Below are 15215 nucleotides of genomic sequence, written 5' to 3'. Positions count from 1 at the left end.
CTGAATGAAAACATGGGATCTCTGAGTTAGAATCTGCACAGAATCTTCCTTGAACATCTTGAAAAAAATTTATGTAACGAAGACTCTGAAATATACGACATCCCTGATTATGACAGCAACATTACATGATAATGATTTTGTTAACAGAATGCAGCCAACACAAACTAACATTCCTAAAATACCACACAAGTGTTAAATCCCGTTAGTTCAAACGAAAAATGGGTATTATAATAGCAGTAATTTGGGCTTCCCAAAATTATGCATCGATAAAAAAAAAATATCTCAAACAGCCCAAATTAGTTCAAATGTAGACAGAAAATATAACACAATCTCAACAGCAGAGAATATAAACAATTTCATGCATTATTTATCTCAACAAAATTCCACAGTAAATCCAAATATATTCTTAACAGTCAATAACACAAGAAAAGAGTATAAAAGATATAACAAAATACTTGGAATGGAGAAAAATGCAGAAAATGACAAAATAGGACGGAAACTTGTGATAAAGCACGAGAAAATCACAAGCAAACCTATGAAAAATGGGACAAATTCGAGTTGTGCGGCGTTGGAGAAAGAAGACACGAATCTTAAACCTGTAGGGCACCCATCCAGACGTGTCACTTAATCGTCTGGACGACAGGGCCGCACGCATCCGGACTCAAGAACAGGTCCGTCAGGACGCTCCACATTTAAAAGCTAAAATTAGAGGAAAATTTTGCAGAAAAATAATTTTTCCTAAAGTTAGCTTTAGAACACCCATGTATAAATAACTGATAAGACAGTCAAATAGCAATTCAAAACTATGCAAAGATATAATTGAGAGTTAAATATTCAATAAGCATAAATTTCTCTACAAATAGAAATTTAAATAGATGACTTAACTCATGCTATGCGTGTGTGTGTGTGTGTGTGTGTGTGTGTGTGTGTGTGTGAAAGCTTTCTTAGTAAGGTATGATGTTTGCTGATATGATTTAAAGCAATTGAATTTTCTAAATGAGAGAAAAATTCAAATATAGATCAATCAAAAGTCAAACCTTATTTTACTAGGGCCTATCCACCCTCATTTGATACATTCCCCCTAAGATGCAGCATTTTTCTTTTACTTAATCCTTCAGTGGCCGTCTATTTTCATAATGATTTGGTCACTGACTGTTTCTATAGGGACAAGTTTAATAATAGATTTACAAGACAATAAGTAGAGGATCTTTTTAATTATCCATATTTACTGAAATTTAAATATTTTTTATCACTTGATGCTGCAAGCTAAAGCGAATGCCAGAATTTATGGATTCTAGGTTCAACTAACGAGTTGGTCAATTTGATCATCTTAGCAAAAAAAAAAAAAAACTCTCTCATCAGAATTGTCAGAAGCTAAGAATCAGAGAGTAAAAAAAGTGTACCTTAGGGGAGCTTTGAATAGTGCACAATTTTTCATCGCATAAGAAAAACAACTATCTAGCATTAAGATGCAACAGGAAAACTTAGCAGATATCAAGCATAACTCTCAATCATATATAAGCATATTTATCAAAACACAATGAACTGAGATATTAAGCAAAAATACATGCAATATCTGAAAAGCTATCAAAAGAAAAAATATAAATTCTGCATATTCTCCAACAATTTTTTTATTATTATTATGAAAAAAAAATAATGACATAAAAGCAAAAACATGCTCTATGGTAAAGAACCAGAATCTAAACCCAGCATGTGTGGTAAGATCAAACATGTCCTCAGGGAGAGAGGTAAAGAATTATCAAGACAGAAAAGCAGCCGCCCGACATGCTTTTTCTGTCATCCCCATCAAATACCTGCAAAAATTTTCTCAAGACAACAAAAGAAAATTGTTGGGGATAAAACAAATATGGTTCCTAGAATGCAAAGCATATGAACAGATATATGATAGAAAGAACTCAATGCAATGCAAGCAAACCTGACATGCTCTAGAATTAGGAACCAAAATCCTAGGCATGTGTTACCTCACCAACTAGGTGGGCCCATTCCCCCTTGAGAGGTGCGTGTCCTCATCCTTTCTGACCCAACCCTGCCTTTCCTGTGGTGGTTGTTTACAGTCCTTCAACTGGTTTTCCATCCATCTTAGCAAGTTCTACATCAATCTACTAAAAAGAGGTAGCCCCTCATAAAATTGGTCTCTTTTAGGCGTCTGCAGCTTCTCCTTGTAGTGCCCTGATTTGTCCTTCTTTGGTATCCATTTTTTATTCACATGAACAAATCTCTGTTGTTGACGTTGTTGCTGCAGAGCTTGATATATGGCTAGAGTTCTAGTGTCTGATGTTGCATGTCTTGATAGCTTCTTCTGACCTTGACGCTGAGGACACTTGGGTTGGATTTGACCGTTTACGCCACAATGGTGGCATATGGGAGGGCTTCTTTTAGTATGAGGCTTTTTAATGATTTATGCTTCAAGCGGACCTTCTCCTCCAGTGACAGCCTTTTCCTTATCCACGTAGACGAGTGAAGGATCGGGGACTGTGGGCTTGACAAACACAGTCTTTGAAGTAAAGGGAATATCGGAGGTAGAGGCTACATACCCAAGCCTTGTCTTGTCAGTTGAGCACTTCTGAATTGATAGCATATGAGTGAGTTTCTCATCAGTAACTCTATCCAATTGTAGCTGTGTCTCCAACAACTTCTCCTCTAAATCTTGAATCTTGAGCAGTAAGGAACTCTTCTCAGTTTGCAAACTGTTCAGCTCATGCACATGTTATTGGTGAGTCTCCTTTAGTTTCAAGAACTTTATATAGAGAACTTTATATAGGACTCTTTGAGTTCTTCCCCGTCTTCATCGTTGCACTCTGAGCAATAGGATTGGGAATCCTCCTGGTCTTCATGTGGAGCCACAAAGGCTAGAAATTTCTGATCTTTACCAGGAGTTTCTTCTTCTTCTTCTAACTCATCACTGAGAGTAGCATTGTAGGCCTTCCCTTTAGCCTGCTTGAGATTCCCATAGTCAGCCCGCTTGAGATTCCCACAGTCAACCCGTATGTGCCCAAAGCCTGAGAACTCAAAACATCTAGGATCTTTTGGATCCTTCTTCTCAGCTTCTTCTAACTCAGATTCTTTGAGGGCCTTCTTCAGTCTTTCACTGAACTTCTTCTTCAATTTCTCATTCTTCATCAATCTCCTGAAATTCTTGGCCAGCATTGCCACTGCATCTTCTTCTTCATTATTGGAGTCTTCCTTAGATGAGACTCTACCGCAGCACGGATAATGAAGATGATAGAACAAACTAGCGTCTCACTGGCCTTGGTAGCGTCTCACCACCAAAAGAGAAGAGAAACCATGCCTCCAAGAAACAATTTTCTTTTTTCATAAATCATAATTTGTATATTACAATAGAACATTATGCTTAAATAGGCTCATAGACTAAAACCCCAACCCTAACCATAACCCTAACCCTAATGTGATTGAAGGACAAGCCCATTATTGAATTACAAATAACTTAAACTTTGGGTCAAGCCCATAATTTAATTCAAATAAAACTAATAATTTAAATAAAACTAAATGACCAATTTATTCTTGTTCCATTCTGTATCATTCTTCCCTTCTTCGAAAAGAACTCGTCCTCGAGTTTAGAAGGTGAAATACAAGGTGAAGATTTTCAAACTAAAGAAGACTCACAAACACAATAGATAAATCGAGTCTCATAATCTTCCTATTGTGACCACAATAGAGTCTCACCATTATAGGCTGTCATACTTCAGATCCACTACTCTTGATACTCGACCACTTCGCGTACTTAAAGTGTAATGACCCGCTTTTTACAAAAAAAAGCGTAAGTAATTATATCTGGATAATTACGTGTCATTAACCTTTCAGAGACAATAAATCTCACAGCGAAAAAATATGAATATCTTTTTTCTTTTCAAACATCAGGGACAATTCCCTTACAATACATATAGAGCTTTGACTGAAATTCCTCTAGTCATACATTAAAAATCCTTTAATGTTCTTTACACTAATTACAATGAAATACGTGTCACAAATGACACAAAAGCATACATGGAAAGTTTACTAAATACAAGTAAATCCTTAAACATGTTACATACAAAAGAGTACAAACATTTACAAGTACAAAGCACTAAAATTCTAACTACATAGTGTAACGCCCCGCTTTTGCAAAAAGCGTAGGTGAAAATTTTCGAATTTCCACGAGACATTACTAACTTATAGGAGGTAATTATTGGCAACGGAATGAATGTAATATAAATTGGGAATAGGTTGACACCTCAGAGCTACTACTGAAATACCTCAAAATATATATAATGAGCCAGTCAGCATAATTATACAGACAGTAATACCAGTCATGCCACACAGGGCTAGATAATTATACAAGCCAAATATCTATATATAACCGGAGAATTATAAATATTGTCTTAAGTTAGGCTAATGGACTATAACAGGGTAGTCCCAAAATATAGGCTATCCAGCCTTACAAAACTGAACCAGGAACCATCTATGTGTCGGGATAGTCCTGATAATCCTCTTCTTCTTCATAGCCTGAACCATTACAAATGCCATACAAAGAGAAGAAAACAACATAAACACTAAAGTGAGTCCGCTGTTTCCAATAATAATATGAGTGCTGATTTATTTAATTAATGCAACACAATGCAATGGCCATATAATCACATGTATATACAAAATATAATCCATGATCGCGAGTCATAGACATAAAATGAACATAAACGTAATCATAAAGCAATGATAGTTTTAAGGGTATAGTTTTAGGTATTTCCCTTTTTCCACTCTTCTGTTGACCTAGGCACGGTTAGCGTGTTATTTGAAGCCTGGGCTTCCTCCCTTTAACTTTTAATTATAATCTTTGGGAGCCTAGACTCCTGGAAACCTCGGAATCCCTGGTGACCTAGGTACACCAGTTTTTGTATTTATTATTTTCTTTTCAGGTACCTCCTCATTCACTGAGAACCTAGGAACTCATGTGAAGCCTCGCGTACCCACTGTAGATCTAGATCCAGCAGCTTGTTATTAGACAGATTATTAAAAATAATAAAACATGCAAAGCCACATGCGCAAACAAGTAAATAAAACGGTAAACATAATATTATAGGAAAGTCAACCAGCTTCATCCTCAGTAAGTTTAGAGATACTTACTAGTTTCTGCTCCAAAAGTCTTTCTCTATAACTGCATAATTCCAATCATATGGTAATACTAAATTAGTGAAATGATGCTACAAATATGTTCACTATATTTATCCTTAAAGTATCATTTTAACCGTTGTCCTAATACTTCCGTTTTTTTTTTGGTTCTCTTGATCAAGATATTGAATGCCATCTTAGGTTATTGAATAATGAAACTAAGACATCCCTTTTTACTAGCCATTAACTCCACTAGTATGTTGATATATATATATATATATATATATATATATATATATATATATATATATATATAACTCTCATTCATACCCTTATGTAGCCAAAATAATACTTTCCACACACACATGCATTAGCTATATACCCATATACACTTACTTACTAGTTCATACTTTAATATTCTCATTCATGCAGGGAATTCCAGCACACAACACACATACACACCTTCCTTTTCATTAATCAATACACCTATATTTCAACAGCTCACTCCCACACAAAAGTATTAAAGCAAAGCTACTATTTTGCTTGTTTAAAGCTTCATGAGTGTAATTCTTTCAAGAGGAGAAATTACCCATGATTCTAGGGAACACATACTGAATTTTGGAGAGTAGAAAGGAAGATTCACTTACCAAGATTCGCACCCAACAGATTGGATAGAAGAAGGAGGTCTAACTCCAAAGCAAAGTGCTTGAAATAAGTTGGAAGTTGCTGGCTTTTGAGCTAGAATTTGAGAGAGGTTTCAGATGTTGATTACTGGTGTTTTGTTGAGAAACAAGAGGAGATTTAAGGCTTTATTTCTGGCTATAGGTGCTGGCTTTCACAGAAGAATGAGAGAGATTTTTCCATGGGAGATTCAGTACCCAAAACAGTGAAGGGGAGGGAGCTTACGTGAGTGATATGGGGAGAGCTTAGGCTGGTTTTTTGGTGTCCCATGCAAGCTATATATAATAACTACGAATGGCTGAGATCAATCCAGCACAAATTCTTCCAAGGGTCGGATCTTTGGCAGCAAGAGAGAGAAATATCCATGCAAGATCATCTAATATCCAAGATAAGATTTTCTTCCATATCTTGTGTCATGATTAAATTGTACCACCATATCTAGTTCAATTTCAACCAAACTAAGCTAACTTAGGCTAACTAAATAAGTTTCAATCATTTGGAACCGTCCATAAGCAATGGGTTCAAAATCAAAGGTAAAAATCACTTTTCTGCTGTTTACCCGTAAGCTGCGTCGCACTGGATAAAATCTATCAAAACTTAGTCGATCGATCGACATCGACCTATAATCGCTCGATCGACCAGAAAGTCGCTCGATCGACTTCGCTTTACTGATCCAACTCTCTACATGCATAACTACATAATTCTATTAGGCTAAGAGCAATTCTTAAACCTTATATTTATGTACATATTTTAATAACTTAAGTGGGGTGTCTTTCTCGGGTATTACACATAGCTTTAAATCTCTTAAGCTAGCAGTTAATCCAATCCATAATCTTCAGAACTTGCGCAAACATCTGTGAGACGGTGGTTATAACCACAACCCCATAGTTCCATAAGTGAGCTAATTGTCAATCAATGACATCATGATTTATGGGTTATTTAAAGAATAAAGATAACATAATGATTAGATGACAGTTTTCTATGCAAAGTTTAATAGTTTAATATAGTCATTGCACTCCTCTCGTTTAGAGCCATTACCAGTCAATGCGCCTTATTTGAGACGTTCGACGACGTGTCTCCTGCATTACATTTTATTAGCATATTTTCACACTAGCAGAGTGCGTTCCATGCTTCCACTACTAGCACTTTGAGAGACGTTGACTCCAATATGAATTATTAGGGTTTTTGGTTTCAGGCACTATTCCCATCCTGAACCTTTGGGAGACGTTGACTCCCAATATTTATAGATTGATTATTGACAATATGCAATAATCATTCACAGGCATCCGATTAAAATAAAACATAAACACAACACTATTGAAATCCAATACTACCCTCAATAAGTAATTTATACTTACAGCCCTTTTTGTGCAGTCTCAGTTCATCATCTGCATCAAATACATACATATATGTGCATAGAAGGTCAATAACATTTCTTTTAGAAATTCATGCCTAAACATGAATCTTAATCATTCATATATATATACATAGGAACAATTATCTTTGGAACATCATCTACATTAATTATTACTTAACATAACGGCTAAGTCTCAATATTATTTCTCAATATTAACACTTAAGACTTTTAACAAAACCTAATCATTTTTAAGGAATATCAATCCAGGCACCAAATTAACCAACAAAACATCCGTTTTAAAACATATTAACTCTAACAATTATTTCAACCAACATATATTAGAAATCACAACAAAACAGCATACTCAATTTCCATAATTAATTTCATTACAAACCATATAACAACTCAACAACAATACTCATATATTTTCCTTAGATTATAAAACTCTTTTACATAATATTCAACCCTTTTCATTTCAAAAGAATTCCTTTTAAAGCACCCTTATCAAATTATTAACATCTTTAGGATAAAAACACCACGAAGCTTCCAATATAACTTATCAACCTAATCAGCCAACTCAATACCAATCAGCTAGGAAAACATTTATTAAATATGTTAATCCTCAATTAACAATTGAATCCAAAAAGTACCATAAAACTCCTCCAACCCATTCAGCCACTCCCTATAGACTACATAAAATATATATCCAACAACTAGCAAAACTAATATCCATTCAAGTATGTCTAAACCAAATCAGCATTTACACACACACCTAAAATCATCAATAATTCTTAGCTTCCAAAATCTAGCCAACAATAGGTGAATCAGTCCAACCACAAAACAGGGGAAATTCTTGCTAAACACAAGTAATAGGTATCCAAACTCAAAATCATCAATACACTCAATACACTCAGTAAACCAAAATCAACCTATAGCTTCAATCAAGAAATCTACCAATGGACAACCTAACTCACGGCCAACAACAGGGAAGAATACCATGTCCAAAATTATCAACAAACTCAACCCATAATCAGTTGACACACGCACTGCTGACACTCACACACACGACTCAGCAGTCCAAAACAGAGAACACAATCCAAAGGAAAACAATACTCAACCGGTCAGTGGAGACACGGCTAACCCACAACCATCAACAGTGAATAATCATCCAAGAACCAAAATACAATTTCCACAATCAACAATTTAAACTAAATTGTAGAATTACTCACATAGAGGATTTTCATAGAAAATCCATCGAGAAAAACATGTTGGTGGGGTCTCGCCGATGCATTGGTTTACTGGGTTACGGGTCTTCGTGGATAGGCCGGAAATTAGCTTCTGGTCGCCAATCATGGAGGTTCAGGCTCCAATAGGTCACCGGGTCTCCCGTGTTTGTCGGGTTCAGATCACGGGTCACGAGTCGCTGGCTCACTGGAAATCAGCCCACCTTGCTTCATCGGTGTCACCCACCGGAGGATCGGGTGACCTAGGTTCTGGGTCCGACTCCATCTCCGACTCCCTCTCTCCCGATCTCTAACTCTCCCTCTCTCGTCCTCTCAATCTCTCTCTCAAACTCTCGATCTCTCTCTCTGCTCTCAACTCTCTCTGACTCACTCAAACCGGAAGAACAAAAAGAATAAGATAAGGAGAAAGAAGTGCAGAGAAAATAAGAAAGAAGAAGAAGAAGAGTGGTGCTTTAATTGGCAGGGAAGAAGCCAGTTCTATAGGCAGGGGAGAGAGTGAGTCATGCGGATGAGTCATCAATGTAATGATGACTTTTGATGCTATTTTTATTAACCTACAATTAACTTTTATCTTAATTAATATAACCTAGGTTAATCTGTAGATATTTATTCAAAACTTACTAATTACCTTTTTACCATAAATATTTCTCATAGATATTTATGGATATTTTTACATTGGATCTTTACCATTTTGTATAATTCATTAAGATTATAATCTAAGTCCGTTTAGAGTCTAGTTCGTTTCATCGCAAATATTATTATCTCAAAAATATTATAGCACCATAAATATGTATATATATATATTATACGATAATATTATACACAGTAATTGTAACACCCAGTAATTTCAAGCTCTTAAGAAATCATTGATATTGTTGAGGAGCCAATATCCACATGTTTTTATAAGCAAACCTAAAGTTGTTTTGAAAACTTAAAAGATCAAAACCTAAAAACACTTAAAAACCTAAAAGTAACATTTAAGCTTTAAACTTTGATTGAACCGAAAACAAGTCAAACAGACTAAGATTTAGTTGATTCAAAGACTGTTGTACTCATAATAGAAATATCTATCACATGGTACAATTTTGTGAAAGTCCACATGTTGACTTTTTGGATTTGTAGTTGACTATTTAGGTGCCAAGTGGCACTTTTGGTTGAACTTTGACCTCTAAATTTAGGCTTGATAAATATGTTTTTATGGCTTACAAATACTCAATATAGTATATATATAGTTTATACTTGAAACCTGTGAAGTCAGAATTCAATTTAGTAACAGTTGACTTTTTATCCAAAACCGGTGCCTAAATGACCCAACTGTCAAAGACAAATATCTCCATGCTTCTAGAAACATTTAAGAATAAAAAACAACAAGTATTAATGAAGGAAGAATATCACAAAGAGTAATCATGACAAGAAAGAAAAATCAATAAAGCAAGTGTGAACGTAGAAAGTTGTTTAAAGATATTTGGCTTATAAGACAAAAACTTTGATTGGACCAGAACAGAGTTAAAACGAACTCAAATTGAGTCAAATCAAAAAGATAAAGTGTTTGTCTTAAAGTCCTCTATCGACCCTCAAAAATTTCACATCAATCGGAGTAGGTTTGACGATCAAAAAATTACTCAAAGTAGGCTGCCTTCTAGTTGGACGAAAATTCTAAAATCCAAATAAATAATAAAGTAAGGACTAGTTTACAAGATATTATCCAATAAGCTAATTCTTTTATTACATTTTTCACCTTAATACCCCTACTTTCCTCCTATAAATAAGCATGCAAGGTTCTTATTATTTCCACACAAATCATAGACAACTTTCAAGAAAGCTTTTGCTTTGGTTTTCTCTCCCTTTTTCTCTCCTTCTACCACACGACCACTTTGGTGTTCTTGAAGTTATTTTTCTCTCCAAATCAGATTGGTAAGTAATCTTGATGCATGGAGTGACTTCTTAGATATTCCTAAGAAAGTGTTTAATTCACTTCCGCTATATCGAGTCCAAAAACTCAAAAGATATAGTTGGAACGTGAAACTTTCAAAGGAATATCTTATGAATCACTTGACACCTCTTCCTTACTATTTGATTTCATTACTTGTGTATTTATTATACGGAGTTGGTTCTACCACCTGTATCTATTTTATCATTTATTGCATTACTACGGAGTTGGTTCTACCACCTGTATCTATTTTATCATTTATTGCATTATTACGGAGTTGGTTCTACCACTTGTATCTATTTTACCATCTATTACATTACTACAGAGTTGGTTCTACCACCTGTATCTATTTTATCATTTATTGCATCACTACGGAGTTGGTTTGACCACCTATATCTATTTTATCATTTATTGCATTATTACGAAGTTGGTTTGACCACCTGTATCTATTTTATCATTTATTGCATTCCTACAAAGTGGCTATGCCACTAATTTCCCTATCCCTTTGCATATTTATCTTAGCATTTGCATTCCTACAAAGTGGCTCTGCCGCTGATATCCCTATCCTTTGCATCATAATATTATCCTGTTAGGATTCATGTTTAAGTATTATGTCACCAAGAGCACTATGCTGTGTTTCAGTGCTTAAACATGAATCGTTGTAGTATTTATGTTCTCATGTTATTGTCTTGTTTTACACTTACAATTCTTGTGGATAATCATAATTGCTCTAAAAATACTTATTAAGTGCTTTGACTGAAAGACTAATGTTTAAACATTATGTCACTGCGTTTCGATTTTTGAACATAAAGCTTAAATGTCAAAAGACTTATAAGTAATCACCTTTTAATATTGATGACTAAAAAATGATGAATGAATGGATGTAAAAATAAATAGTTTTAATATTAGAAAAAGGACTGATGAATATATTATCTTCTTTGTATATATTTATTTATGACAGAAAAGGAGCTAAGAAATTATACCAAGGAGAGTAAGTATGGATGTACTTACTGAGGAATGATTATATGTTTCATTAGGATTGTGTGGTGTGTGTTCATTGCATGTGGTTGTTCATGCATTGCATGTTGTGTCCAATTAATAAAACGGCTGATGAGATAGCCATCAACAAGCTGATGTAGTAGTAAGTGGAAGGAAGGCTAGTCAGTGGACCCAGGGGGTTCATAGTGACCTAGGGTGAGTCCGAAGTCCTAATATATAACTAATGCTGGCACAGGTAGGATTCCAGTAAAAACAGGTAAGGTTGTAAGTGTGAGGTAAAGGACATGAACGGGTTCGGATACCTAAGAACAAGAGGTCTGAAGTAAGATGATCACAAAACACAAACTAAATGGTTACTACAATGCATATTCATACAACCTTTGCATTTGTATTATTTATGAACTGTTATTAATCTGATGGTAACTTAGTTATGAAAATGGATGACTCACTTGTTTGTCTATGTAAATATGATGACGTCATATTTGCATAGTTGCTGGTGCAGATCTGGAGAATGAAGGCATGAACCCATATGCTAGTTTTGATGGTTTTTGAAACCATTATCGAACTATTATGTGCTAGCTTATTACTAGTTGTATTTATGTGTGTCTTGTTTTATGGCATGTAAATATTTATAATGATGTCATGTTTGACATGTTTTATGTTTTATGCTTATGTGCCCTCTGTGGCACTAATTTTGATGCACCTAGTGTGCATATGGCATGTAAAGATAAACCTAAGTAACTTTTAATAAACTACCGAGATATTTCAGTTAGCTCTAATGTGTTATGCTATCAATTCCTAAGTCTTTAAAAGAAAAAAATATATTCCGCTGCGAGAGTTTATCTCTGATGTAGTAATGTCACGTGGAAACCAGAGGTTTCTGCTTACGAATTTGCAGGCTCAAATTTGGGGCGTTATAGTTTGGTATCAGAGCAGTTCACTCAGGTGACCATTGGAATTGACCTACCTAGAAACTAGAGTATAACCAAGAGCTGCTCTTAATAAAAGATTTTATAAACCACAGAAAAGATTTTGTTTGAAGAATGTAGTGTTGAGTCAAGAATAATAGTAAATAAATAATTTTAGAACTGTAGAAGCGTCAGTTTTGTTTAATATGCTATGTACCCTAAGTAAAATAAAAACTTTTGTGTGTAACTCTTTGTAAGTATTAGAGAATGGTAGGCTTATAAAGCTAATCAATATGTATCTATGTGATTAAATGTATTGTGTAGTCTTTAAGTTAATTATTATTTTGGTGATTAACTTGATGCGATGATACAGAATTATGGCACCTCGACGTTACCCCATTTGTAACGAAAACTACGGAAACCATCGTCATGGCAACCGTGATGACGAATTCCCACCTCCACCTCCACCATTTAATGATGGAGTGAATCCGGCCTTAGCTCAATTTATGGCTGAAACTACTAGGCAGTTTGCCGAAGTAGTGGCAAGAATTCCATAGCCTATCAGCTGATCTGAATAGGTAGGTTGCTCTATACACGATTTTGCTAGCCAACAATTTCGTCTATTTGATGGAACACAAGGACCGTTAGTAGCTGAAGCCTGGATTACGAATATCCAGCTATTGCATGAAACACTTGGCTGTACCAATGAGCAAAAGGTTAGGTACACAGGACTAAGGATAACTGATGAAGCTGCAAGATGGTGGAAGTCTATGAAAGAACTCTTAGGAATAAAGTTGGGATGTAGGGCTGTTATCCCTTGGGATAGGTTTGTCGAAGAATTCAATGGGGGCTTCTTTCCCAGGGCACAAAGGCAGATGCGAGCCATCAAATTCCAGAATCTGGTACAAGGAACTATGATGGTAGAACAATATTCCTCTAAGTTTATTGAACTAGCAAGGTTTGGCCTCAACCTAATCCCTGATGAAGAATCAAAGGCGGAAGGTTTCGAAAATGGCCTTACTCCTCGTATTAAGGAGAGAGTCATGTCTCATGAAATCACAGACTTTGTAAAACTAGTTGATATATCATCAGTTGCTGAAAGAGGAATGCGCGAATCATCCGCCGCTTACGAATTAAAGAGGTGAGCAGTGTCGCAGGTGACATACCCATCCAAACGACCTGCACTTAATACTGGAAGCAGACCGGTTGAGAAGAGGAATTTCCCTCCTACAGCAGGGAAACAGACGCTTACATGCCACAAGTGCGGGAAGGTGCATGCTGGAGAGTGCAAGGCAAATGAACCAAACTGCTTCAGGTGTGGTCAATTTGCCACTTCAAGAGGAATTGTCCACTGGATGCCCCAGGAGGATCCCGACCCCCAGGAAACAACTTCCCACCAAGGCGACCCACCCAAGCAAGGGTGTATACTTTAACTCCTATTGAGGTAGACGAAGAAGAAGAAGGAGGTGATAACGGTGTTGTGACAGGTACCATCTTTTTGTTTGCTATCCTTGCGTGTGATCTTTTTGATTTAGGAGCTACACATTCATTCATTTCTGAAGCATACATTAAATTACGTCATGTTAGCACACGACCTTTAGTACAAAGTCTTACGGTTAAAACCCCTGGAGGAAAGAAAGTCGTATGTGATAAAATGGTAGAGAACTGTCCAATCAATATAAAAGGAAGGAACCTACCCATCAATCTATCAGTGTTTAAATCTCTAGGATATGATGTAATCCTAGGCATGGACTGGTTATCAAAGTATTATGAATTGTAGAGAGAAAGTAGTTGTCTTTCAATTACCAGGTGTTGAAAGATTTAAATTCAACGGATCTTGTACGCCAGCCACTCCACTGCTACTTTCCACAATACAAGCTACAAGGAATATACGACAAAGAGCATTAGCGTTCTTAGCTTATGTGACGGCGAAACCAAAAGTGGAGCGTAAGTTGGAAGATATTCTAGTGGCATGTGATTATCCAAACGTGTTTGCTGAAGTTGTGACAGGATTGCCACCTGATCGTGAGATTGAGTTTACCATCGACTTGATTCCGGGAACTCAACCCATTCACAAAGCACCTTATCGTATGGCGCCCTCCGAGCTGAAAGAGCTAAAGAAACAACTCCAAGAACTTTTGGACAGAGGATTCATACGCCCAAGTGTATCACCGTGGGGAGCACCAATACAGTTTGTCAAGAAGAAAGATGGGACTATGCGGCTATGCATAGACTACCGAGAGCTGAACCACGTTACCATAAAGAATAAATATCCTTTACCAAGGATTGATGACTTGTTCAGCCAATTAAAAGAAGCCAAGGTATTCTCAAAAATCGACCTTCGATCGGGATACCATCAACTTAAGGTAAAAGAAGAAGATGTACAAAAGACGGCGATTCAAACGAGGTATGGTCATTACGAATTCCGAGTCATGCCTTTTGGGGTGACTAACGCACCGTTGGTATTTATGGATCTAATGAATCGTGTTTTCCATATGTACCTTGATTTGTTCGTAGTTGTGTTTATTGATGATATTTTAATTTACTCAACTAATCATCAAGAGCACGGGGAGCATCTGAAAACAGTACTAAATGTTCTAAGGGAAAAACAGTTATTTGCTAAACTCAAGAAGTGTGAATTTTGGATGGAGAAAGTTTCATTCTTAGGGCATGTCATCTCAAAAGATGGTGTAGCAGTCGATCCTAGCAAAGTTGAGGCTTTCGTCAACTGGGAGCAGCCAACCAACGTCCATGAAATCCGCAGCTTTCTTGGATTGGCAGGTTACTACCGAAGGTTCGTAGAAGGTTTTTCCAATCTTTTTGGCCCTTTGACCGCCCTCACTAAGAAGAACGCCCATTTTCAATGGAACGATAATGGCGAAGCAAGCTTTCAAGAGCAGAAAAAGAGGTTAGTATCTGCACCTGTCCTTGTACTACCAAGAGAATTTGAGAAATTTGTAGTTTTTAGTGAT

The sequence above is a fragment of the Alnus glutinosa genome, chromosome 3 (genome assembly GCF_958979055.1).
Source record: "Alnus glutinosa chromosome 3, dhAlnGlut1.1, whole genome shotgun sequence".
Classification (NCBI taxonomy): Eukaryota; Viridiplantae; Streptophyta; class Magnoliopsida; order Fagales; family Betulaceae; genus Alnus; species Alnus glutinosa.
This window is presented reverse-complemented; position numbering follows the sequence as displayed.